Source organism: Planococcus citri, chromosome 1 (assembly GCF_950023065.1).
Source record: "Planococcus citri chromosome 1, ihPlaCitr1.1, whole genome shotgun sequence".
In the NCBI taxonomy this organism is placed as follows: Eukaryota; Metazoa; Arthropoda; class Insecta; order Hemiptera; family Pseudococcidae; genus Planococcus; species Planococcus citri.
Window position 1 is genome coordinate 60,731,307 of NC_088677.1, and position 26,995 is coordinate 60,758,301.

Consider the following 26,995-nt stretch of genomic DNA (forward strand, 5'->3'; position numbering starts at 1 on the left):
AAAAATTCTCTCGCTTTCTCCCTCCTCCAATTCTATAAGATCACGATTTCTCACCACTCCTCAAATATTTCGGAACAGGTCACACAAATCAAATCATCAAAAATAAACTTAACGTACACCATGACTGAATAAAAATCGAGTCATTAATCGCCATCGCATAAATAAACATGAAAAATTCTGACACCGGTATTGTTCGAATAGGATTAGAGGAACCACGACGGAAAAAATTAATTTGCCAAATTAATAACCTTGTAGGTACCTTGTACGTACTTCAAATCACCAAATAAGCGATCACAAATTCGCGAGGTGGCGCTTGGAAGTTGAACTTACGTAAAACGTCGAGAAAAACGCATCCTAATGACTTTTTCCCTGCATGAGGCCGGCAACACTGACGATTTCAAAGAGCAGGCAATTCAAAGAGACGCAGTAAAACAAGTTTGATTTTCTTTGCTTCAGTCTTATTGTTGTAGTGATATTGGATTGAAAAATTCTGCGTTATTGTGGCCGGGTGTGAGATAACGTAATAAAATACGTTTTTATTTTCTAATTTTTACTATATCACGTTGTTGTAGTTTAAACGATAAATCATCAGTGATTTTTTTCAAACTAGCATTTTTGTGTGCGTGTGTCGGTATTTTTCTCAAATACCGACATTAAACGAAAAAAAAATTATATTTTTTAATTCAATTTGAAAAGTTCTGTGATGTTATAAACCCAGTGTGGTGGGATTCAGTGCTTCGTTTAATGATAATATTTATTAATTTTAGGTGAGTTTGATAAAGAAATTTTATTCGTTAATTTTTTTTGCAACGTTTGCATCGCACACGAGCCAAAAGGCCGAATTCCCGCCAAACTACGCATGGTTGCCGGTGGTGATACGCGAAACATTATTTTTGTTAATATTAAAAACGGTTCTTGTGTATATTTTGTATTATACATAGAAAGGGAGACTGCACTATCCATTATACTCGTGCTCGTGGCTATTTCTACCCTTCTTAGATATTGTATGCCCTTTCTAGATGCATAAAAACCGGCGAACTGTTATGTAAAAATGCACCAAAACGACGATCGATTTATGTAAAAATATCTACGCATAATCCTAACAACAATATTATCATCGCTAAAATGCACTATTTTTATTATTACGTAATCAGGCGAGTAATTTCGCGACGAATTTTTCTCACATTCTAATATAGATAACTCGAAAACCGGACGGAACTTGCAAATTTTTTTCTAATTTAAAAAAATGAAACTCATTTGCAAACCGGTTGGCTGAAAATTCGTGCTAAATGCCGCGATTAAATAAATTACAAGCATACCGATTCCAAGTACTAAACTGGTTCCGAAATGACGTAATATAAATAATGGAAACAAAACTATACAATTAATGTACGTAGAATTGCAGATGCCTCTTTTTACACAAATCATTTGTTGAATGAATCGTTCCTTAAGTAGGTACTAGGTATATTTCTGAGAAAATACTCACAACAGTCACCAGTTACCTCATCATACAGAAATAGAGAAGTTTGGGATCCCTATTTTACTATCAAGTTAGCTCGATTAGATTTGTGCGCATATTTGAGAATAAAACGTGCTCATAAAGTCAGCTCTTTGAATAGCTAGTTATGATAAAAAATATTACGAATAATGGCTATCTTGGGAATGTTTCATAAACAACGATGATAACCGAACTGAAAATACCACAATTGACGAAAATATCTCTACCGTACTGGTCGTGCGGAATATCAGATTAAAATTTTCCAATAATAGTCTAAAATTATGCTATTGGTGCGAAAATTCCTATACTGTTGGCCATATTGGGTTCCCTAATCCTTTATCAAAAGTATTACATACCCACCGGAATAGGTAATGAAGGAAGGTATCGCGAGTTATAAATATTATTATACTGAATGAATGAGAATTGAGAGGAGAGAACATGGCGTGTTACACGAGGTTTTTTTTTCTTCTACACCCTGTATCTACATCGTGGTCCGAGTTGGTTTCTTCGTAGTAATATGAACCCAAGCACGAGAGCTGATCGACTTTAATTAATTCAAAACCACGTTTTGAGATGACAGCACCTCTGGTCTGTAATTTAACACTCACGTTGAGGTGAAAATTTCGGTGTAATCGTGAATGGCAGCGTTGAGAATTTCGCTGGTGTTGCCATGAACTTGATTCTGTAGTGTTTCTCTATAGTAAGTCTAAGTAACCATACGTCTTGGTCTTATCTCACGTGGATTTTTTTCAAGTTACGACGGATGCAGTTTTTAGAATTTTATTTCGATGTTTAGGAATTTCAAAGTATGTACCTACGATTCGAAGAATTCGTTCGAAAATAGCACGTATTTGCACAAATAACTCGATAATGTTGAAAATACATCGATCCGAGAGTAAAATAGAATCGCCTCTACATCTTTCCTTGAAAATATTCAGCGATAAACCTCTTGCTTTTATTTCATCTGACGAAAAAGAGGGGAAAATGTAAAAAAAAAAAAACCTTGAAATTCTAGATTAAAATTCGAAGTAAATAGCTCCAAAAATAAGGCTACGTACCCACCTACCCAGGTCAAATTTCTAGTTAAAAGTATTCATCTCATCAAAATTTTAAATTTTGTAGGTTCTAAGGAATTAAATTTCATTTCCAAAGAAGTCTGTTTATTGCATCATACGCGATTTGCATCACGTTAGATATTAACGAGGGGACGTTTATTCATTATTCAACGATTTCGTGGTTTTTGTTGCTTGAGAAACGGTTGAAATGTAATTCCTACTGTAAAATGGGTCTATTTTTAAACCTTTCTCAAGTTTTCAGGGCGTTGAAAATAGGTACTTATGATTTTTTTGTCATTTGCAACCAGTGGCGTTGCCAGGATTTTCTCAAGGAGGGGGCAAAACCAGATTTTTAGGCATGAAAAATCGAAATGAGGGGTTATTTTCTGGAAACCTATTGTTATGTGTGGTGATTTCGTGAAAATGAAGGCAAAATTACTGCTCGAGCGAAGCGAGCGCGAAATTTTTTAGAAAAAATGGGTCCGAACAACACAAAAAGTCCATTTTTGCATGTTTTCTTTCAAATTTTCGCTCGCAAGGGGGGGGGCATGGCCCCCTTTGCCCCCCCTTGGCTACGCCACTGTTTGCAACTACTTTTCTAAAAATTTAATATCAGAGTACAACAAAAGTAAAACGTTTTCCCGAAAAGGTTGAAAAAATCAAATTTTGGGTCAAAAAGCAGCAAGAAACGTTGATAAATTGTACCGAAATTCAATGAAATGGAAAATTAAAATGATTTCTTCATCAAAATACTATATACTTGGTAGTATATTGTATTTCTTTTCGTTCAAAAAAAAATTGGATTTCTTTTTCAATTTGAAATAGAGGAATTCACAAAACTGAAAAATTGGAAGGAAAAAAGGTCAAGAAAAAATCAAACAATTTTATTGCACAAATTTGATTTTTTGAAAGGGGAAGGGAGGTAAGGAAGAGGTTCACAAAGTTGAAAAATTGTGAAGGAAAAAGATCGAAAAAAGGTCAAGAAATGAATTTAATTTTGAAAATATAGTAAACATGCCCTTTTGTTCAATTTGATTTTGTGGACGAGAAGGGGGGAGAGAAGTCTACAAAAGTGGAAAATAGCGAAAGAAAAAGGTCGACAAAACGTCAAGAAATTTAATTTTTGAAAATGTACAAAATATCTTTTAAACTTGAAAAAATTGAAAAATTATAAAGGAAAAACGTCGTGTTGTGAAAAGGTCAAAAAAATTAATTTTGAGAATTTAGAAAACATTTTTTGAAATTCGTTCATTTTTTACTCCATTTTATTCCATTTTGATCAAGAAATTGCACGGCGAAATATCGAATTTAGACGTCTGAATCGAAAAATGTGAAACAGAAAAGCAAAAAAATGATGAAACTTATTTCTTCCCTTGTTAATTTAATATTTTAAGGCTTCAGTACAAAACTCATTAAGAAAGTGTACAGGTTGAGAAAAATACGTAGGAGAAAAACATCACGGAAATGAAAAAAACGAGGAAATTGCCAATTGTAAAATTTTACTTTTTTTTTTAAATTTGAGAAAATCTAATTTTTTTGATCTGCAACAATGATGAATTTTTTCAAGTTCATCTTTACACTTTTTTATCTGAAAAGGTTTAATTTCAATCTGATCTAATTATAACTTGAAATACGTAATATTTTTCGTTCTTTTTCTTTTTTTTTTTTTGCGTGCAATTCTCCGAAATTTCACCCTGTAAACATTTAGAAATTGTCAAAAAAAAAAGGACGGAAAAGGGCAAATGACTAATAAGGGTGGTTCTTTGGTAGATTATAGAAAAAAGGGGTGCAGGAAATCGTCAAACAGTAAAGTAGATCGTCTTAATACAAAACCGTTTTGTAAGTTCAAAGAAAAGAGGGAGATCATTGTCCCTACTGCCGAAAGGAGACGATAAAAAGATTATCGTCAGTGCTGACAGAAATTTGAATTGAAAAAAATCGCTGTCTTGACTACATGAAGGGGCAAAACAACGATTAATACTGCTAGAAAAGAACAGATTGCCAAATATTGATAGAAGAATATAAGAAAAACGTGTAAATTATTTCAATTTCATTACGAGGGTAAAATTATAATTTCGTTTCAACAGAGAAGAGCTAAGATTTGAAATCAATTCACGAATTAATTCGCGATTGGAAGGATGGAATGAATAAATTAAAACAGTGAGATTTTGGTTCGGAAAAAAATGGATCACAGAAGGAAGTTAATTCTCTAAACTAAACCTTTATTTATCGTAGTTGATTTGGGAGCCTTTGAGAAAAACGAGAAAATTTTTCCAAAAAAATTCAGACTGTGGGAGGCTTTAGAGTACAGAATGTCTCCAAAACGTGCGTATTCTGGAGAAGGAGGGGGAGGGGAGTGTTCGAAATCAAGTATGAAACAACTCGCCAATATTTTTATTTGAAACGAATACGATTTTTCAAAATTGATACTTCTAAAAATTTTCAAAAATTCAACAAAAAACCGAAAAAATGAACTTAGATAGCAAAAAATTTGATTTCAAGAATTCTCGACATTTTCTCAGCATTTATTGAAATTTTATTCAAATTTGACTAGATGAAGAGATTTCTTGAAATCATCCCATTATTCCAACGACTTCAACTCCTAACCACCCCCTCATTCTACAACTTCATTCTTTCCTCTCAAAAGAATTCCATCATCGCCTCGTCACCTCATCATCACCACGAACACCACAACAACACGAAACCCAGCCCCTGCCAACCTGTCTGTACCTACGTATTGTACCAGATCAGGGAATCCGGACTCGAGGATCGGAATAATCAAACAGTACACGACTCGGGAGCACTTAACGATAAACAAACACGCAAATTCTACCGTAATACGGTATTAATTAACCCATCATCTATCGAACTACCTGCAAATGCATTCCAGTCGTCGTAGTACATCTGTCCAAAGGTCAACGGTACCACTATCTGATATATAAATCGAACATGAACGCGTACATCTTCGTGATGTGATGCTGCATATAAGATGGATAAACACTCGAGGGCAAGATCATGTGGCACGGGTGTGGATCAAAAGAGCAGCGAGATTTTTTTTAAGGCACGCAAAATACCCACTTCATCGCGAGAACACGTATGGAGCTCAAATCGTCGAGATGTTTGGAATTGAAAAACTTCTCTCGGTATACGTTAAGTATGAGGTATCTAATACGGCGTAAACGGTTCAATCTATTGTTTACTCGTAATCTCGTGAACACGGTGTAAACGGACCATTAACGCGGGGCCAAAAAAAATAATTACAAGTTATCGTATTTCAAAGGTGTGTTCATGATTTGTAAATTCTGGCCGATTTTACGCTACGAGCGCGAGCGGTGCCCTCGAGCTCGAGGTAATGGTAGCTCTATAGTTGCGATGCTCTCTGGACCAAGAGCAAGGGTTCGGGGAAGGGTACAGAGAGACGTCGCCGTCATCCATGTAGTTAATTAATAGTATAAACTAGACCAGATGTTTATGATATGCGACAGCTCGAAGCTCGATGCTGGAAAAATCCGCTAAATGCGTAATAAGTACGAAAAAATGCCCTTGGCGGTATAGGGTGATCCTCATTTGCTATATGTTTGCTGCGCGAAAAAATAAAGCACGTTCCGAATACTGCGGTAAAATCGACGATTCGACGGTTTATCGATTAACGCCGACCATTAGAACGTAACACTGGTAACCGTTAACAATCACATATAATTTTCCAAATTAAAACCATCACCATCAGCGAATTGTACCTACTGCTGGTAATTGAGATGCCGGCTGCGCGGGCATTTTTTTCCACGAAATTAACCCTCTATTTTGTAAAACGCTCCTGTGTGACTTTTTTTTACGCACATGAGGTACCTGTATACCTATCGTAATAATACAGGTTAGAAATCACAACGACATTGTCACGTGTAGAGTAATTTTTCAATACGGTTGTGTTATCGATTAAAAAGAAGTCTTTTCATTAATCAACTCTACTCTAGCCAGACAATATATTACATGTAGTCTAGATCCCTAGAGAAGGTACACAGAGTACAATTAAAATAGAACTTGAAAATGAAAAAAAAAAAAGGAAAGCTCACAATGACGAAACGGTACACACAAGAGTAGCCTTGGGTCATTTTTTCCAACGAGATGAAACGATTAGTCACGATACACCCACCATCCACGTCTCCTGGTTTATAGTATATCTACCTGTATGACGTACTCTCACAGATCTAAATACAGAAAGAGAGAACCAGAGTTGAAAAAAAAAAGGTTCGGAAATACGCACGTAGAAGACCTCGATGACCAATCGAGCTAATCGTAACGATACATCATTTCGCGCGCGTTATGGTGGTCAAATCGCACCGGTTCCCAAATACATAGTATCTTATACGCATGCGCAGCGGAACTACCGCGTGGAACCGGTTACCGCGTTGTTACCGGACGCGCGAGACGTCTTTGACAGTGAAAAACGCCCGCCCGGTGCGGCCAAGCTCCGAGCTCGTTCTCGCTGGAGAAAAAAAATTCGACTCGTTAAAAGATTTAAACCAAAATGTAAACTATAATTTGTAAACGGTGCCGGTGGAGTATTTTCACACCGGGCTCGGGCAACGCGCAACGACCCATCTTAAATTCCAAAAACCAGTTCCCGAAAGGTAAACAAAATGTGGGAGGTAATTGAAGTATTTTCATGTGTGGGTGACTCGATAGGGGTATTCAAATTTACCAAGGTCATCATTACCATCTTTAATGAGCCGTTCCAGTTGCAAGTACAGTACTGGACACCGACCGACACAGAACCAATGCAAATTTGAAATTCGTTTCGGTTCTGTGTCCATCTTTTTCGGTATCCGTTCTTCACCTATAAAGATACTCGAAGCAGATCATTATTCGTTTTAGTAGCCGCAGCCGGTGTATTATTGTACTTGTACAAAACTAGATACAACAAGAGCTAGTATCATACACAATACGTTAAAAAAAAAAAAAACAAGACCGCCCTACCGTAACGTTTCACAAACGATTACAAACATCCTGAACTAATTACCGGCTTTGCCGAGCGCGAATTATCTCAGTATTTTAACGATTAAGTATATAAAATACCAGAATCACACGAGTTTTTATTTTCATCTCGCGGATATGTTAAGTCTGCTCGAGTTGGGTGCTTTTTTTCGCGTATACCTGTGCCATGAGAACTTGCCGGGTCGTCTGGAGGAACTGATTTCTGCCAAATGAGTATGACATCCGTGAAAGAATGACGATATCAAGAGCCTCATTGACAATGTTGATGGCGATGCGGGTACTACGCAAGATACACGAGTGTTGAGATGAACAATGTACACATGAAAGATAAATAGACTGCCATAGACGACTGACTGTCGCTGTCATGTGTGCATCTTCGAGTAGGATTACTATAGGTATACTTGAAGCTAGATAAGCAACGATGCTGAGAATTTTTCCGTAGAATTTGTGCGAAAAACGCCAAGATTTATGGGTTTGCGTGGTGTTTTACCTACGTCATTGCCAGCCGGGGATGTTGAAATATGCTTGATTGAGTAGCTTGATTCCGTCAATGTTTACCGTTTCGCTGCCTCAATGCTCGAATCGTGAAATGAACCGTTTGAATTGTTTCGACGGTTTGTTTCGAATTTTAAATAGGTCTAATTATTCGTTGAAAAAAGATACTTCGATTATTTCAAAATGTTGAGAGGATGTTCGTACCTTTGAAGATGCATCTTCCATCTACCTATTTCCACTTTGATCTTTAATGATCAGTTTTATAGGATCATCTGTCGTGAAATGCAAAATTTGATGGAAATATCATTCTTTAGCCAATCTGAATCATTTTGGGATCCCTAAACTCAAAGTTTCGTCAATTTATCATTTTTTCTATCAGAAATGAGAAAAAAACGTTGACTAATTATTTGGAATTCAATATTTTTCGGAGATCATGAGATTGGGGTGAGGGGAAAGGGGGTTGAAAAAAATCACTGCGAACTCCCCATGATTTTATATTTTTTCTCTTAGCTGACGTAGCATAAACTTTGGGACTATCTTCACAGAAATTCAGAACGCTTTTCAACTCATAAATGAACAATTTCTTTAAAAAAACGCGATGTTGCCAATAATTAAATATAAAACTAGATTTGGCAACATGAAAATTTTCCATCTGGGTATTTGAAAAATTGAAAATCCCAAGAATCAAGAAATACAGTTTTTTGTAAGAGTCAGCCACTCTTGAATTTTGAAGATGTGGCGTTGCCAAATAGGCAAATACCTACTGATAGAATCGCAATGAATTTGGCAACGATGATCAAATCAATGAACTGCATGATTTTATTGAGGGAGATTTGGGATTAAAAACTCAATATTTCTTTCCAGTTCCCAATCATACCATGTTTAATCACTTTTTAAAGAAAATGCGACGTTGCCAATATTTGAAAATGGAACACAAATTTGGCAACATGGCGATTTTCCCAACATACACTTAAACTTATCTATTTCTGAATTCATGCTCAAACAAAAATTGTGGTCTCATTCAAATCAAAGGTGGGCTCCTTAACAGATTCGCTTCTCTGTAGCTAAAATTTAAAAATTTGAAAAACTGCCATGGTGAGTTTAGTGTACTTTCTTTTCAGTCAACTTATTTTCAAAATAGGATCCTAATGAACCTAGAACGCATAAATGGTCCTCCACTCCATCACCACCTTTCTGTACAAAATTTTAGGAAAAATTGAAAATAAATATGTAGGTACATAATTATACTTATTGATTTGATTGCATGACGATGACTCCGAATATATAGATTTATTTTTTGATCTGGCTATCTGACCCCCCCCCCTCTCCCCAAATGGTTAAGGGGAAGGTTAGTAATTTTCATCCATCCAAGATTTCTTGTGAAACTGACTACAAATAAAAGCTCATACCTATCTCAGAACTGCTTTGACGTAGAGCAAATCAAAAGCATTTTAGGCTTGATCTCAATTCCTCAAAAAGGCTGAAGAGTCTTGAATTTTTACAAAAATTCAAAAAAAAATCAGAAGTAAGGTCGCCTAATTGTAGCTTTATTTTGAAGGTGCTAAGTTCGAATATCGAGTTATTTTCTGGATCTGACCTCTGCAAATCCCCTCTTCCTCGTTGCCTGAAATACTTACCAAAACATTTAAAAACACAGATGGCGAATCATTTCTCAGGTTTTCGAGGGTTTTGAGTTCGAATATCCTGGTATTTTTTAGATTCGACTCCTCAATGCCTCCCCAGCCCCCAAATTTTGAGAAAAGAATTGAAAATGTGAGGTAATGTGTTTCATTTTTATCAACTGAAGGGTTCGAATACCTGTACTCAGGCCTTTTTCTATATTTCCTTCCTGGGGGGAAGTTGGTGGGCTAAATAGAAGTTGCAAGTCCCTAATTTTCATCCCCCCACTGTGTTTTGAGAAAAAATCGAAGTATGTACCAACCTAAATTATTTTTTTATTGTTTGAAAAAATTTTGAACTTTTTCGAAATGGAAAATTTTGATCACTTTTTTTGCTCTTCAAGTACTAATATTCCATAATTCAAAATTTTCAATGAGACAACCTTGACAGATTTTGTATTTAGATAATTTTTACTTGAAAAAATCAAAATTCTTTGAAAAAGTTACCAAAATTTACTATTTTTCATTTTTTTTCAAATTCTTTCATTTTTTTAGTTTTTATGGCAATTTTTCGATATTTCCGAACTTTCCTCTGGAGGGGGGAACTGCGTCCCCCCCAAAAAAGCTCTACCTGTCCCTATATGTACTTATATGTGCCCCCAAGCCTCACTTTTCAAAATTGGGAAGATGAAGAGGACATTTCGAAGGCTCAAAATGTAGCAGGTAATCCAAGGAGAAATATTACATCGCAAGTTTTTGAGATGAAATAGAATAAGAGACTCATTTTCAAAAATAATGAAACTTTTGACAAGCATTGAAGTATTTTCCCTGCTAGCTATGCTTAAGTAACATTAATAAATATGTCGCTAAAAGCTTTCGAAGATACTGTAAGTAAGAATCAATTGCATTATGTAAATTTGACATCTTTGTCCTTGTAATTTCAAGCCATTTTCGACACCAGAGCTTTAGTGCGAATACGAGCACGAAGCTCGAATATATAATTTTCTCAGTACAAATAAGAGTATTGAAGCGTACTTAATTAAGATTTTATAGCCTGAATTATTCACGTCGATGCAGCCAACTAAACATCTCTTCGCAGTTGATTTGAAAATCTTATAAGCTAATTTGAAATGGAATATAAACAAACATACACACACGAGACTTAATATTTTATAATAAGGTTTCATGTGCTGTAGATTTTCTTATGCATGCCACTGCACGTACCAGTTACTGGTTATAATCGTACCTTGGCTGATTAGGTTTTAAGTGCTGGCGACACCTACGCTAGAATTGTTTCACTTATCAGTTACCTTTATAGCCTGTGTACAAGCTCGATAACAATGTCAGCACATGATTTCTACGAAGGTAGGAAAAAAAAGACTTCCCGATAACATCGACCCTACTGCTTAGAATTCTATTTGAGTTGGAAAAAACAATAGACGTGGTGTCGTTTGCGGGACGAAAAAACCTCCATTTTACGAGTAGGTACGAATACGATAAGGAGAACTTCATTCAAAAAACGATGAAAAAACCAAGGTTGTGTAATATTATCACGTCGTTTATTTCATCTCACAGTTTCAACGTGCAAAAAAATGCTATAGAATTTTCCCTCGAAGTATTATTATACGAGTATTGTTGTTGAGTGAGAAAAAAATCAATTGAATACGCGTATCGATGTTTTTATTTTACTTTTTTTTTTTTTGACTCGATGAAACGCGAGCGTAGATTTATAGCGAGTTGTATTTTTTAATTATCGTTCATTAAACAAATGTAAATCGCGAATCGATTGCCGGTACATTGACAAGTTCATTATCCTCGCAGAACGAATTTCAGCCGAGTATTTACCACTGCACAGTGGCACGGCACGATCGCGATCCGAGTATACGAAAAAACCAATCGACGTGAAAAATGTTTGTTTTTCACAGTCGCCAAATCGTGACTGCCTCAGAGGACGTTGAATCGTGAACTTCGTTTAATTCAACTGATTTCTCAGCTCGAATCGTACCTTTGGTAAAAATCGACCAAGACTTTACAGATCCAGGTACACAACAATCGAAAAGTTAAAAATAATTTTTAATAATACACCGATCAAGAAGAATCACCGGAAAGATAAATCTCCAGTACTCTATATTAATATCCTCGGATCTATAATTAAATTTCTCAAGTATCCGGATCAGGCGTTCGCGATGATGAAAAAAAAAAGCAAAATATCATAACCTCGGTAGATTGCCATAAAGCGATACCTTATACCTACTATGAATTACGTAACCCATATAGAAATCTCATTAGAGCTATATGGAAATATGACGAGATCGTGTATCTATAAACAATATGTCAATTTACGCCTGATTTGCCTTCTATTTAGACCAAGAACAATGAAAATTTAATCCGTGAAATTCGATTAATAAATTCTGCGCGTGGCGAATTATTAGTTATTAAAGTTCATATTTCACGTTCGCGTAACGTTTTAATTTAATTTTTACCTCTTGATGAAAATTTTTTATTGCCATAGGTGTGCTGTACAGTGAGAGCATTTTAGATGGTAAAGGAAAATTTTACGCGTAAAGTTATTATTACCTACTCTTCCGAAGGCTTATAATCGGGTTTAGAGGATAAAGGTAAATGTATTGTCATACTCGTATATGATGACTTACTCAAAAAGTCTCAGGTTATTCGAGAGTAAATTCGATTAACTGAAAAGCAACGGTATGGTTTTGCACACGGTTAATGGACCGTGATTAAGTGACTTTCTTTTATGAGGTAAAGTTTAGCTTAATAGTCAGAGGGTACCTAGAATATTTCAATTTATTATTAATTTAAGAGGAAATTCGTCAACAAGTTCCCAATCTCGAGTTATGGTGGAGTATATTCGCTCAAGAACTCAAATAACCGGCGCACAAGTCTCCTGTGTGAAAAACGAAACGAGGGACTTTTTTTGCCAAAATGTTCAAAACAATCAAAAAGTCCTATATATTGTCTAAATGTCCTATTTTTATAAAAATTTCCGAAAAAGTCAGGTTTTTGTTAACATTTTCAAAAATACGTGGTCTAGCTGAAATTACCGAAAGAAGTTCTATTTTCAAGTTTCTTTTTTGACTAAATTACTAAAAAAAAACCTGTTTTTTGACAAAATTGGCTTGAAAAGAGCTTGGTTAATCAAAATTTTAGCTGCTCAAATTGGTTTATTAATTTTTGGCGAATTTTTGAACATTTGAACTGGACAATTTTCAGCAATTATGCGTCTTTTTTCAAAATATTTGATAAAAATTAGTGCTCGAAGTCTCAAACTGATATCAACTCCCCTGGACCACATTTCACCATTTTCAAACATTCTTTAGCCTCCAGCGAAATTTTAGACAGACACTTCAAATGTGTTTTTTTAACCAGTATATTGTTACTTACAAACGAGAAAAAAAATTCAAAATTTTTCTACTCGATGGAAAGTTTTTGATGCATGAATGATGGTATACATATTTTGTCCAAAATCAACTCCCAAATATGTATTTCACAATTTAGAATCATTCTGAACCTTCCAGTGCGATCTCAAATTTTTTTCAGAATTTTACAATTTTTCCAGAAAGCAAGGAAATTAATTTGGCCAACTAAAAATCGAGTTTTGACTTATTCTCGACTTGTTTAGCGAATTTATTTACATTTAAGGCGATTTCCATGAGGATACCTCAAGTGGATTGCTTTTCATTTGATATTTTTTGGAATTTTTTCCTTATAAATAATTTTGTTCGTCATAAAAACAAAACTCGAAATGTCCACTTAAAAATTATCTCAAGTGCGGATAAGCTCGTTAATCAAGTCGAAAATAAGCCACAACTATATTTTGAGCAGTTCAACTTGATTTTCAGGTATTCTGGAAAAATATAAAAATTCTTACCAAAAATAATCAATTTTGAATTTTTCAAAAATTTGCCGAAAAACGAAAATCAATTGGGTGATTCAAATTTTGGTTATTGGGGTTTCAGATCATGCTCTTTCCAAAAATTACGATCCCATTCAAATCGGGGGCAGAAACGTCAAGGAGTTTCCTGCGGTGAGCTTCAAAGTAGAAATTTTATAAATAATTTTTACTCAATTTATTTTTTTCTGAAACCCCGCTGAATTACGATTTTTTTTTTTCAATCTCTAAGTGAACATCAGAGCTCAGATTTGTATGCTACAGTAAGTTTCTTGTATGCATAGGGGATAGGGAATTTTGCAGTCATCTTCAACATTTATAAAATTTCCACTAAAATGAGCTTAATTCGTTACAGAATTTTTTTGCATATATTCTACTTAAGAGCATAAAAAACCATATTTAGATACGCATTTTAAGGGAATTTTTTCGGTTTTTGTAGAATTTTTCATGTTTTTAGGGAATATTTCATTCAATTTCAAATGTTGTATTGTATTTGGCCAGTTTTTCATTTTTTCACGAAATTTTCTAAAGGAAATTAGACTAGGGTAAAAACTTTGAAAAATCAAATTTTTAAAGATTTTAATTAAAACTGTCCCCTTTTCACCATGAACAGAATATTTTTTCAAATTTTTAGAGAATTTTTGGCATTTTTAGTTAATATTTTCACGTTTTCGAGTACTTTTAGCATATTTTAGGGAGATTTTAAGCGCATATTTTTGGTTTTCAAGAAATTCGAGCATTTAAAATGATATTTTTTCCTTTTTAGAAAATCCATAGTCTTTTCAAAAATTCTTGTAATATTTCTTTTCTCTTCTCCCTCCATTCATAATTAAATTTTTTGAAAAAATAATGGTCTGAAGGGAAATAAAACCCGAACATTTTTTAGATCCTGCACGAATTGAATCAAAAATCAACTCTAACCATCGAATAAACCTCATTCAATCAATTACGAGAACCCGACTGGCCACCAGTAAACCAAAAAATCCATCTCAGCCAAGCCTTGCTCAAATGCTCACCAATATTGCACGTTTATACAGTTCTCAGGTCTGCGAAACAATATGGATACTAAGTAATCGTAATTCCTACATAGATAATAATAACACTGCGGCGAGGCAAGAAGTAGCAAATTAATCTGAAATGAAGCGTACCACGATAACAATTCCTATTCGGTATAATTTTATAAAGAAACTGTCTCGAATACGTGTCCCGACAGTACATAGACAGAGATACCGACATAGGCAGTTTGAATGTCGAATCACCATAATAAGTAAATTAGCTTCGTACTTCCCGAAACTCTCTCATAAATCACGGCAATTACCCGTGAATTTCCCATTGTTTCGTACACCAAAGGTCAATTTGCGTGTGATCGTCGATAATACCGTGTGCGGAAAAAGGTTCTAGAGAACCAGCTTGTCATCAAAAGAACTATGGTACAGCAACAACAACGTGAGAAAAACTTCAGCAATCGTCACCATCGTCGGCTGAGTTTGAAGAAAAAGCTCTAATAGAACCGTGACGTGACCAATTCTTACGTGATGTCCATCATTAAATGGCTAAATTGATGGAGGACGAGATGATGATGTCTGAAAACGTAATACAGGTGCGTGTCTCTTGTTACCGAGCCGAGCCGATCCGCTGATCGTGTACCTCTACTCAACTGCAATAGCAATTGTAATCGGTACCGAGTCGATTGACGATAAAACAATGAGGTTTTAATCGCTGTTTTTTAAATTTCCCAACTACGTGATCTGTGTGCTGATTTCGCAAGAGTCGCGCGGTAATTAAGGAATCATATCGACGAAAATTTCAAACAACAGGTGTCACTACTGTGTAATGACAAACGCTGTACTTATATTTAATTTTCTCGTCTCGTACTAAACTACCTACATTTGTAAAGATATAGTAAGGTAACACGAAACTACAAGTACCGCAGGGATTATGTTGAGCACGCGATATTGTCGTCGTATCCTTATTGCCCTTAAATTGCGATTAATACGCGAGGATTACAGCCCGACCAAAATTTCATCTTCATTTCACACATGTGAGCTTATTCGTCGAGTTCAAGCACGTTAAATATGTCATTTCAATTAAGCAGTCAAATTTATCGATGATATCAGACCGCCTGTCTGAATGGCAACCCCAGAAGGGATTTTTAATTGCAATGTTTCCGCCAACTGCCATCATATAGCTCATGTAACGAGCCACTCGTGACTCGAACACATAAACCTTGACTACATTGTTGGCCAAATATCGCCTTCTCTACTCCAAAAGAAATAAAGAATTAAATAAACGCTATTTTATTTTAAAGTTGCCGCCGCCGCGCTCTCAATAGATTAACTTGTGCAGCATTCGACGATGATATGCATTTCGCGTAACTAACATTTTCAAGTCCATTATGAATGTAATCATTGACCCGCGATCGTTCGTCGAAATTTTTTTTTCGCGTTGAAGGCGTTACTTGTGCTGAATACTTCCATTAACGAGTACAGCACCCTTTTTTTTTTTTTTTTTTTTTTTTTTTTGTCATTTGAGTTGATGCTGGAATTGGGAACGAGTTTGGGTTTTGATTGAAGCTGCCTTGAAGTTAGAATTTCATCAGAACAATTACGTTCAATTTTGGTCGATATTTTCTACAATTGGGAATCGATCATTTTAGAAGGTTTTGAATTTTTTTTCAAATCTTCAGAAAATCTTGGAACACCCTACAGCATTTGACAAAAAAAAAATCCCATGAATATGTCCATTACTCCGCAGCAAAGGCTGAGAATCACATTCAAAGGAAAACAACCTATGATCAATGAAAAACAAATCGTCGTCGAACAAATCAAATCATTCGGACGCTAGGAAGTAATTCTGGTATTTCACACCAAGAAGACGTAAATATAACGTTTAATATCAACAGGAAACTCGCTCAACTCCTCGAAGTAACGGGATTGATGAATAGGATGTTGTCAGTTGAAATGTAACAATGCCTGACGGGAGACAAGGACCGGATTGTATTCACGATTGAAGACATATCGAATTAAATGGCGCTAACAGGTCGTTGAAATATAATGAAAGAGGCGAGGTTGCCAAAGATGCCGTCAAAATACACCCCATGGAGAAAAAATAACAGCAAGAGGACCTAGGGAACCCCTGACAGATAATACATTCGGATTCTCCGAAGGATCTTCAACGATGAGACATACCACTGGTTTTTTGCGGTTTTTCGGGTAGAAGGGGGAGGGGTTTCCACCGAATTTTGTTGATACTCGATTTTCTCTACACTCGAATTTTAAAATCTCTCATCTTTCAGATTCCATAAAATAGGTAGCTGCACCTAAGCTTGCTTCAATGCTCATTTTCAATTACATACAAGGTTTGATCCGATCAACTTTCACTCAAAGGACGTGAATTAATTTAGATATCAGATGAAAAAAAAATCCAACCCATGTCCAATTGCCCACCTGCCTTCCGCGTGTCCGATTCAGTGGTCCAAGATTTGACCGAATGTTACACCAGTAGGATAATTTTATCTATAGTCATTGTGGCCCAAATACATACCTACACGTGAATTACATTTACTTGTAATTTACGGTTTTGTGGTTTACTGGGTCTAAATAAGATATAGTTATAACAGAGATAAGAAAAGGAAAGTACATATACGTATCTCGTGTCTTAAATAATATGGGAAAATTCTAAGAAATGAGAAGTGACTTATTCATATATTTTGAGGTAAAAAAAATGCAAATTTGAAATTTCAACAATTTTTGCAATTTTTTCAAGTAAAATGTTTGCAATTTTCTTTTAAGTAAGTAAAACTTTTGCAATTTTTCAAAAAAAAAATTTCAATTGAAATTTTTTTGAAAGTTTTTGCTTAGTTAGAGAAAATTTACAGTTATTTTCAAATTTTTATCAAATTAAAGAAGAAAAATTTGTAGTGAGTTTCACAACACCTGATTGATTAGTTTATCTAGATAAATTCCGAGCTGACTTTTGGTAAAAATTTCATGGAAATTGGGGAAAAACTAAGAGAAAAGGGGTTACAGTCAATTTTAAAATAGTAAGGAAATATTTCACCGACTGCATTTTAATTTATGAATTATTGAAAGATTATGCTCAAATCAGAAACAATTGACTTACGTTACTCGTTATCATGTCCTTTCCATCTAATGACAAAATTTCACTCACCTGAAACAAAAACATAAAAACTCGATTAGTGTATTGATAATCACATTTCAGCACCTTAAATTGAAAAATAATAATATAGGTATTCTGAAATGGTTAAAAATGGTGTGAACAACTTTCTGAAAAATTATGAACTTTACAAAACAGAAACAAAGAAAAAATTGTTTACGTCACAGCCCTTAATCTAACCAATGATGTGAAAAAATATTCAAAGTAAATTATAGCTTCGCTGCCGAGAAAAAAATTGGGGAAAAAATTCTGCATTTGGTAGACAATGACGTAGGTGTTGCATAATGCAAAAAATTGAGGAAATTTTTTCAATGTCAGTTGACCTGATTATCAGAAATGAAATTTTTTAAATATGTTTGAGAGATTTTTTTTCAATTTTGAAGTACCTACAGGTAATTATTTCTTTGAAGATAAGAATTGCCCAATCATGAAAACAAAACTGTTTTAATGATCTTGAGCAATGTTTTTTTGAATTTATCATAATCTAAATCATTTTAATAGCTTTTTAAGGATTTGTATTATAACATAAATTTGGAGGAGTTTTCATTCATTTTTGTGGCATTTTATTGATTCATAAAATATTTCATTTTTTTTCTGTTGCATTCGAACAATTTTTGCAACGTCTCGAGCAAATTTATCGACATTTTGAAAATCCTCATGAATACAAACGACTTTAAAACACTCTCACTCGTCTTTCCTTCGTTGAAAAATAAATTCTCAATTAATGATATTATTGAGTACCAACCAGAAAAATATTTATGATAAAAACTAAGGAGCGGTAGGCAGGGGAAGACTCATTTCTCACATCTACATAGGGTGGCTCATCTAGCATTTTCTCACCTTCAGAAAAACTGAAAATTGTCTCCCCCCCTCAAAAAAATCCTGTATCCGATTTATTCTCAATTTAGAATGCGCCAAATTTTTTAGAGGCTGAAATTGATTTTTCAATTTTGACGTCGAGTTTCTTGGCAAATTTTATTTGGATCATAAGTAATATCAAAATCTGATCCAATCGAGGTAGAAAGATGATGATGCCATAAAATCCCCCACGGATTTTGTAAAATTGCGCCCAATGCAAATAGTCAAATTTTCAAATTTTTTCAAAAAATAAAATGGTTATATTTTTTAAAAAGTAAGCACAAAAATTGGTACACCCAGAAATCTGCCACCCAAGTATTAATGTATCTCAATAAAAAATTGTTTACAAAAGTTGAGTTTTCCACGTAATTTTTGATCGAATTTTATTTTTGAAAAAGTCTCCAAGAAAAAGTGACATTTTTGTGCTTTACAATCGTCTTTCTCTTCATTTTTTTCGTTAAACTTTTAGTTTTTTCTGAAACCATGATTTTTTGTATGGGAAAAATTCAACAAAACGTCAACATTTTTTCTCATAGAAACAGTGGAATCAGGTTTAATTTTCCAAATTGAGCTTAAAGAAATATTAGAATAGAAAATCACATGCTCAAAAGAGGAATTAGGAGTTTCAATTTCGAATGAGTAGGAATTTCAGAAGGAAAACAAGATTACACAGAATGTACTAGATACTTATTGGTCCTTAACAAGAGTAGGTAAATAAGCTCGTATAACTTGTATTTATTGTAGATAACTTTTTCCAGTAAAATACCAGACGATACTCTATTGAACATTCATCAGTTTAATATTTGGTTAGCATCACTTGTTAAAAAAAATACTTGTTGTTTTTTCTCCTTCAAGTACCATTTTCGAGGCTCAATTGACGATTGAACAGTATGATTTACAAGTGGAAATTACTCGTTAACAGTTGCAGCCTGCGGTAGGCCAAATTACAGTGATTTTGTTGCGGATAAATACGTGTTAAAAATTCCTACACGCGGTTAAGGCCTACGAATAAAACTTTATTACGATTAAAAATTTGAAATTTTTTATCGCTTCGAGACACTCGAGTGATCAATGATCGTGAAACATATTATACTGCAGTACATAGATAAATTTTCACAATCTACATATACACAGATACTGGGCTACGATATCCGGTATTTTTTTCCACCACAACTCGTAGATCACGATTATGGAGAGCGCATCTCGAGCAATGCGACGGATTTCTCCTCTCCTTAGGTAACGTATTAGCGATTGAAAATATTCCGAAGACGATACATTTGCATAAATTGGAAAAAAATCCGTATCATTAAATCGTATCGAATAATCGCGAAGATACACCTTGAATGGAAACCAGTTTGGTATAACGAGAATAATTTTTCAAACAGAATGGGTTGACTTTTGGCGGAAATATGGACTGGTTGTGTGGTAGCAGGGTATCACATTGTACCAGCAATTGAATATCTTCGGTTATTTGGCATGTACGGTATGTAATGCTGTAAAAAAAAAAAATAAATACTCGCATGCATATTACGTGTCCGGCACCCACGTGCGTATATTGGATAATAATAGTATCAAATGGCGAATTATAATCTCGCCAGTAATCTTAGCAATTAAATTATTTCGACCTTGTTTACAAAGCTGCGGCCGCGCATCCGAATTAATGTGTAAATGCGTAAATATAGTCATTAACGGAAACGTTTTCAATTAGCTTCAATTTGGTTCATGTTTAGTAGGTTACTAGGATCGACTAGATATACAACGATTGCAATTTTATAGCCTCATCGAGGATATACCATAGAGTATGAGAGGGACCGAGTCAAAGAGTGAGAGATGAAAAAAAAAGAGGATCGATGCGTGTATAGATACAATTGATAATAAATTGAACGCTGAACCCGAATTCCTATAAACGCCTATGCACGATAATTACCAGTGCAATGAAATTACACATGACCTGGGTATAGCAGTTTACGAGGTGCTTTTCTTTATAGAATGTTGATGGTTTCTCCCATGCTCCCATGTAGTACGATGTTTTGAGCGAAAAAAAACCAGCACATATACCGGGGTGAATATCGATTATTCGCTCATTGTTTTCGCCCATAAACTTCAAACAAACGTGATAATTGTTGGTAAACAATCATAACGTCGTGTCGGTCGTAACACTCGAACCTATTTATTTCTTGAGAACGTCGCAGTCGCGTCCTCCCAGCTTTAGAGCTGATTTTACGTTCGCGAAGGGTTGTAATATAGTCGCAGAGAACCCTTCATACACCGTGTATGACCCTTGACTGGCATAAAGTACTCGAGAAAGCAATAAAAATATAATTGCGTTGCGTGTTTCGTGGCTAGATTACGTTTTCAATAAGATGAGCGGATTGTGTTCGTACTTTTCTGTAACCCTTGGTGCAGGCTGCGTAATCCAGAAGTCTTGAATAAAAATTGAAATTTTTTAAAAATTGGTTTCATTTTATATAAGGAAATTATGCGTAATTTTTTCCAGCTCGAGTGATGTCTTTTCACTTGACGTTTATTCGACTATAGTTTCAAAATGAGCCCAGTGCTCGTGGACTTGTATTTGTCCACGATGTTCACGTGACGTACGCAATGTGATGTTCGGAGTCTGTGCAACGACTTGCTATTTTCGTAAAATGTCAATTCAGATTGAGCTGGACTTTGGCTCACTAAAAGAGCATCGAAATTGATTTTTGATGAATTTTTGAAAAAAGGTGAGAAATATGTAGTTCAGAGTCCATAAGGACAAAATTAATTTTTTACAAGAAAAAATAAAAATCTCCAAATCTTGAGATGAAAATCTAAAAATCAGCTAGTCTTTCTGAAAAACGACTCCCCTCCCTCTCTCCCCCTTGCGTTGTAATCAACTTTTGCAGCTGGTAATTTAAAAAACCAACTTGAAATTCAATTCAGAAACCTTCAATAAAATTTCCAAAATCGAAAATGAACTTTCAAAAAAATTATCAACTTTCGAAATGACCCTGCCCTATAAAGGTGATGAACACTAATATAGTAATTTTTTGGTCTGACTCCTTCCATACCCTCTAGTTCGCCCCTTATTCGAATCAAGGAGGTGAAAAATACCCCAAAAAGTGGGAGACCACAGAAACGGAGTTTGGAAAAACGGCGTGTAATTGTGTTAATGAATGCTGAGGTTGATTTGGATGGTTTTATAGAATTTCCAAAATACGTCTGGAGACTCAAGTGCAACTTGAAATTGCCTCCAATACACTCAGAATGTTGAAATTAGGATATAAAGTACATTTTAGCTACCCAACTTCATTGAGTAAAATTTTAATTGAATTTACAACCTTCAAAAATCTGCTGGACCAAAAGCTAATCATTTTTTAAAGGTTGTTAGGGGGTGCCAATTTTTTAATTCACTCAGTAGGTACCTAGTGAATTGAAAAAATAAACGAATTTTATTTATTTTTTGCTATGTGTGTAATTTTTATCAACTTTCTCAAGAAATGCATCAGAAAGAGGTCAAAATAAGACAACTGAATAAATTTAAACTTTTTTTGATGTTTGGAATTGAAAATTCAATTTTTTCGCTTTTTTGATTTTTTTGTGATGAGTTTATTTCATCGAGTGAAATAAAAGGGGTTTTCCAACTTTTTCAACGGATACGTAAAAATAGGGGCCAAATGGGTCAATTTCACCAATCAAAACTTTTTTTCATGTTTTAAATAAAAAAATCGCATTTTTTCGCAAACTTTCAATTTTTTTAAATCGACTTTACGAAATAACGCCATCCCAATTTTGTAATATATTGTTTAGCATAAAAAGTTGTCCATAATATATTTTTTTCAGAATTTTTGAGAGTAGGAACGATATGAAAACTGCATTTTGAAACTTTTCGAGCTAATTTTTCTCACAAAAAAAAGTGGCAACACTGATTTTTATGATATCATCAAAAAGCTTTTCAAAACCCCTAACTATTGGAAAAAGTTCCATTTTTGAAGGTATCGCGGTTATCGAGTAATCCACTGCTGAAATGGATGATATTTCAAGTTCACTGAAAACTTTGACACATTGACACCCCCTAGCAGCCTTTAAAAAAAATCTAGAGGGCTGCGATTTGCGCCATTGTTCATCCCTTCAAAAGGTCTTTCCACAGAAAAATGTTCAAAAAAATTGTCGACCCCCCCCCCTTACCACTTCTTTGCTGAATTGACGTGGAATGACCATGAAGGCTTCAAACTGCTCAAAGCAGTTCAAAACTGTTTTCAATCAACTTGGAAAGTCAAAAATGGGGTAGCCTTACACTAAATTTCAAATTTCCAAGCCAATTTGCTAACATTTTGATTTTTCTCATTTTTGGCCCAATTTGATTTTCAAAAATTCATCAAAAATCGAAAAATGCTTTTCAGCACTTAAAAATGTTGTCCGACGATTTGATGTATTTTTACATAAATCCTCTTTCAATTTAGCTTGCATACAAATTACCTAACGTAATCGTAACCGAGCTTACTTTCATGGTAAAAGTAAAACTCGGCGCAATTTAAAACTCACGTAAGAATGTAACGGAAATACGAATATTTTTCCAACTTAATAAATCCAGAATACGGTGTAAATTTCACCTGTTACGCTCGAGCTCGAGCTACAAATCAACTCGGTACCGCGTTTTCCACCAAATTCCGAAATATTCCAGTCATTGCGGTGTTGTCGCTGGACACCACGGACAGTGCCGCATATTCTCGAAAGGAATTTTATACTTCAATTATTATCGTCGTCAAAAATCACTCGAAAAAGACGTCTTAATAAATGTCTAAATTATTCGAAATGTGGCGCGATTTAGATACTTGTGATCTGCCTTGTGCTGAGGCTGCGGGTATATAAAATACCGGTAGAAGAAAAATATAATCGGTTAATTATAAAGAATTACGTCGGGCGGCTATTTACATATAAATAACTTCTATATTTTCTCGCTGGCGTCGATTTAATAAGACCGCATAATTCTATTTCACATTTCTTTTATAGTTTAAATACATCTTATGCTTCTTTTTTTTCTCTCTCTTTATCTGCTCATTTTCGTTTCCTCGTACATTATCTGAGGTATCTTATTACCCGTACACGATCAATGTGCTGATCGTGTAACCGCACCAATTGTAATCTAAAACCAACCACACAGTGTATTTAAATAACGGACTTGGCAGAGCAAAATTCATACACGGTGTCATTGCATCGAAAAACTAGTTCAAATCGAGTCGCCAAATACACGCATATTTTATCCTCGTAGTCGTAGAACACCATCAAGTTATGAATGAAAAATACAGCATATAGATACCTTTTCCATATAGGGTACAATATTCAATACGTGTTTGCGTATACGCGAATACTTATTGCATAGACTACAACAACACCGCGTGTAGGAGGATTACCAATGTAATGGCTCTCGAAGTCGACGGTGCAGCTTTTTCCTCTTCCAGACATGCTTACACGTGTTTCGATGGGAAAAGTTTAGACAATAATGCGATTTAATGTTGTCTGATATTCCCCTATCAACGATATCCATTTCGCCAACATATACTCGTATTTTGAAATGTTATTCGGCCGTATTATTATTGGTTCGATGAGACGGAATGTGTGGAGATGACAGCACATTGTCGAATAATAACAAAGTACAAATACTTGGAAAATATGTTTTTTTCTACCGATTTTATGGCTTGGAAAGGATATATGTCGGATAAAGAGATACACTCGAATGTTTGGGTATTAGGTTTTTTCTTACACCTAAATCGACGAATATTATTCCAAGTGAATTAAACGATGCGATTGGTGGAAATCATCGAAGTACGAGAGGGTTGTTGAACCTTACGATTGACATGTATGGTGATTTTTTTTCATTGATGGAGGATCATATTTTTACTCCTGGTAACTCCTTTTCTCTTCTCATCGTACATACTAATTAAACCTGCAGTTGTGTGCTCACTTCAGAGATCTAATTCCAGTTTTGACAAAAGTTGGATTTTGGAAGAATAAAAATTTCAAAAATTCTCTCCATTGACATCTTAAGTTACTAGTAAATCTTTTCAACTGACAGCGTCCGATTTTGATGAAATTAAACCAGGTTAGATCGAAAAAAATGTTCTAAAATCTCTTCAATTAAAATTTTAGGTGCGAAAATTAATTTAAAAATTCATTTCAGAAATTGAAATTTTTTCGGAAAATTAATTTCCACTTCCGCAAAAATTCACGTTCGTAATACTCCAAAAGTAAAAACTTCAATCGAGGAACTCCTATAGAAAAAGCCTTTGACTCGGAACTAAACACGTGTTACGAAAAGACCAATGCACTTTAAAGTACTCGGATATGAAGGTAAAATGGAATTCTATTCACTTATCCCGCAGTTCAAATGACAGGGAAGAAAAAACACATCTTGAACATCTCCATTTTATTGGTCATTGAGTCGTATGCAACGAAGTACACAGATGCGAGGATCGAGTACGAATAACCTTGCTCTTTGCTGCTGGAAATGCAACGCGTATCACGTCGAGCTACCCAGAAGGGGATATAAATTATGGAATTTTATTCTTTATAGCCGAAACATGAAAATCGGTGCTCTTTGAACATGCTCGTCAATAAAACCCGCATATAAAAGTCTATCCATCGGGGTATTTTTCCCTTTCATCGTACATACTCGTAGGTATAGCTATAGGTAAACTACTCGTATTTTGAAAATGCATACCTTGTGTACATTTCGTCGACACGTCATCGTATCGATTTTCTTCGCATATGTGTATATCTAGCTGCGTTTTTCGAAAGAAAATATTGTAAGCTTTCATTTTCGACTAAACAATCGAAATTAGAATTTTCGTAAAGCGTGCAGCTGATATTTAAAAACGGTGCACCACGTGCAGAGCCGCGTGCCGCAATCAACCAGTCACCAGTCACGCTAACAAATGGACGGGCGGCGCGGTGATGCCATTAATAGCGCTAATTTTCGAGCAAATTTACGTCGCCGAGACGACATTGAAAATACGTGGAGTGAATTTTTCGCCGACGTGCAGTGTTGCCAATTAATCGTGGCTGATGATTTTGAATTTTTTGGGAGCAAAAATTGAGATTTTCTTGAGGCTAGAATTTGAATATGGATGTTGTCTTATTAAGGGGGGGTTTCAGCAGGGATGAGAGCTTTGACATTCCTAGTAGTAAAATAAAAATTGGGCACTAGGCAGAAAATATATTTTTTTTTGATGAATTATCCCAGTTGAAAGTGGGGTAAGGTGGGGTAGAGGAAATACAGAGACATTCAAAAATCAAAATTTTTCTTTAATTTGACAAAAGTTTACAAAATTGAAAAAAAAAATCAGAACTACGAACAAATCCATTTTTTAACCCACTTCGATAAAATTCTCGAGATTTAAACAGAAATTTTAAAATTTTATACTCATTTTTACGAACTAATCGAATACCTAAAAATCTCGAGATATATCTCAAGAGTTGGCAACACTACCTACGAGTTCATTTTCACCGGTGTTTTTTCGTTTTGGAATAACTTAACGGTGCGAATTGGTGGCTTGTGAAATTGCACAGGAAACTCGACAGGTGTGGTACAAAGCGAGTAGTTTTTTGACAAATGGCAATATTATCATTTGAATGACCACTAAAACGAATCCATTTCAACTCCATACAACAAACAATAACCAGCAAATATGTTGACCTACAACACATCCGTTTTTTAAACGTCTTCAATGTACCAAAAAACATCACAACATCTCGATAACAATCGCCCATCTCTCTTTAGTACCTCCATCCAATGTTTCTAAAGGCATATTAAACATCATCTCCATCGTACATAAATGGTACATAGATTCGATTCATCAACGATGTACTGTAAATGCTCTTTGATCTTACGTATCAGATCTATAGCATCATCTTAATGTCTATTTAGAAATACCAGCTTGATACGTATTCATTCGGATCATACTATGTATACCATAACGATGCCATCAAAGCGCCAATTACCACGGCGAAAAGGCGCTAGGAGATGGGGATATTTATAGATACTTTTTAAGGTACGAGTACGAACCGCATCATTTACTTTTCGCTGTGAAATTTTTATACGTACGTCGTGATATTATAATGTATTACGCTGTACGCAAATTTCTGCGTGTAAATGAGTGATTTTCCACGTGTACACGATCAACCATCATCGTGATGTATGATGCGGTCATTTTATCGTAGTAATGCGTGTGTGTCTTATTACTTTTTTTCTTCATTTTGAACTAGAGCCAATAATATGCCGACTTGACGAGTCGTAATTAGTGATTCGTGAAATTTGGGTTAAATATTAGGGTCAAAGTTACGTAATAATGAAAAACAAAAAACAAAAAAATGGATGTACCAGCAATTTTTTCCTATGGGAGTCCTTCCGTAA

At 34.9% G+C, this 26,995-nt stretch overlaps 2 protein-coding genes across 2 annotated transcripts in view; one reads left to right on the top strand and one right to left on the bottom strand.

The window, feature by feature from the left end:
* Miga (mitoguardin) overlaps positions 1 to 26,995 on the bottom strand; it is an 80,959-nt gene that overhangs the window by 21,751 nt on the left and 32,213 nt on the right. The window lies entirely within an intron of this gene.
* Positions 439 to 26,995, top strand: part of uzip (unzipped) — a 57,033-nt gene continuing 30,476 nt past the window's right edge. Inside the window, exon 1 of the mRNA XM_065346812.1 lies at positions 439 to 767. The gene's annotated coding sequence lies outside the window, so the exon portion shown is untranslated. The remainder of the gene's footprint in view (positions 768 to 26,995) is intronic.